The following is a 2,103-nucleotide window of genomic DNA, read 5'->3' as shown; positions in this document are numbered from 1 at the left end:
TTGGTACGATTAATGAGCTTTTGGAGATTTTTTGGCTGATAGAGATGAGCAATAATATGATTTCTCACAGTAGCCGCAAATTTTTTTGCTGATAGCCCCCCATGTTTTTGCTGATAGAGATGAGCAATAATCTGATTACGCGTAAGGTTGGATAAAGGATGGGCAGCCCTATCTATAAATATAGAGACCAGACCGGCAGCCTGGCAATCTTGTTTCTTCTCTTCGTTCATTCCATGCCTATTGTAATCTTTGTTTTCTTTTACTGCAATTTCTTTATTTTTTTTAATTATATGGTGAATTGCCAGGCTTAATCTATAGGAGACCGGGATCAAATCTCATAGTTGTCACTATAGCACCAAGAGCATAATCAATCACCTGCAAGTAGGGTATACTAAGTTCCTATGATTTTAGCAAGAGCAAACTCACAGGAAAGGAGAATCCGCTCCTCTAGCCACCACCACAACAGGTCATTGTACTCAATTTCCTTACTTTTTTAGTTTTGCATTAGTCAGATTATATTAGGGTCATCTTTAATAGTAATACCCTAATAAAGTGAGAATTGAACCTTTGATTTAATATTTAGAAGTGTCTTGTAATTTATTTCTAAGATTTCGGCCCTCTTTATTCAACTTAGTTAGTAAAATAACTTATTAATTGCCATTTCTCTATTTTTTAGTTTGGCAGTAATTAAGTTATATTATGGTCATGTCTAATAATAATAGCTTAATAAAGTGGAAATTTGACTTAATATTTAGAAGTGTCCTGTAATTTCCTCTATCTAAAACTCAGCCCTCTTTATTCACCTTAATTAGTAAAAAAACTTACTAATTCATTGTTAAATTTATAATAAAATTTAATAAAAAATTAAACCAATAACTTAACCTTTAGAAAAACCTTAACAGCACACCTCATTCCCCTCTATCCAAAACCCTACCGCCCTCTTTACACCCTCGAGTCCAGCAAAATGACCGTTTCAAATTTCCAGTTGTCAGCTGGTAGGAAGTTATTAGCTTCTATTCCAGCACCTTCTCCAAAATCAGAGGAGCACACTGTTTGGTCTAGTACTTTGCTCAACGACGGCACTTTCAACTACAATCTGGTTGTCCTTGTCGCAGCTATTGTCTGCGCTCTTCTCTGTGCGCTCGGCCTCAATTGCTTGTGCAGATGTACCCGTTGCTACAGCAGACGAATGGTTGAGGACTCGTCCGACGGGGTGAGTATCCAGGTGGGCAACAATGGATTGAAGAAGGCGGCCATCAAAACACTGCCGATTGTTATGTACACATCTGCGTCTAAGCTGCCACCGGGATTGGCCACTGACTGCCCCATCTGCTTAGCCGAATTCAAGGAAGGAGAAAATGTGCGAGTTTTGCCTGACTGTAATCATGGCTTCCACATGGAATGCATTGATAAATGGCTCCTTTCTCAATCTTCCTGCCCCATGTGTAGACATTCGCTGAATCTCTTTAGCCGAAACAGGAAGCCCGGGAGGGCCGCAATTTCTGAGGACATCGAATCAAACAACGCGACGCAGGTATTCATAGAATTCACAGTTTCAACTCAGGCGATTCCTCCACGCATGGAAATGTTGGAGAGAATTCCAGAAGAAGAGACAGAGGTTATGGTTTCTTCACTGCTGCCTCCGTATTGAGTTTTTAAAAAACAAAGCTGATATATGAACAATGTAAAATTGGGTTATACTGGTCTCATCTGTTTTTATAATGCTGATTTTTTTAGACGAAAAAACAACTGGTTTATATAATGTATCTGCCATACCATTGTTCAGATTGGATTCTACCATTGTCTATATGAGACGGCTAATATAAAAAAAAAATATCCAGAACTAAAAAATTTCAAAACAATGTTTCAACAAAAGAGTATTTTTCATGTTAAAGAAAGGCCATCTCTGCAAAATATATATGGCAGTTTGATGCGTCCTTCTGTGATTTGTTTATCTTTCATATGTGTGTAATGCAAGTCCATTCTTGGATTAAGTATTTGCTATAGTATTGGGCTCCCTATAAATATGCAGGAAGGTGATTTGGCTGAAGGTCTGTCAAAGCACATTGATGTGGGTAATCTAGCCAAGGAGATGAGGGAGAG

At 38.2% G+C, this 2,103-nt stretch overlaps 1 pseudogene; it reads left to right on the top strand.

Annotated features, from left to right (window-relative positions):
• Positions 1–236: 236 nt before the first annotated feature.
• Positions 237–1,827, top strand: LOC149235177 (RING-H2 finger protein ATL72 pseudogene; annotated as a pseudogene).
• The last annotated feature ends 276 nt before the right edge of the window (positions 1,828–2,103 follow it).

The sequence above is a fragment of the Pinus tabuliformis genome, chromosome 8 (genome assembly GCF_031772625.1).
Source record: "Pinus tabuliformis cultivar Carrire ecotype Pingquan chromosome 8, CPIR1, whole genome shotgun sequence".
NCBI lineage: Eukaryota > Viridiplantae > Streptophyta > Pinopsida > Pinales > Pinaceae > Pinus > Pinus tabuliformis.
The sequence above is the reverse complement of the archived record's forward strand: the minus strand, read 5'-3'. Positions and strand labels throughout refer to the sequence as shown.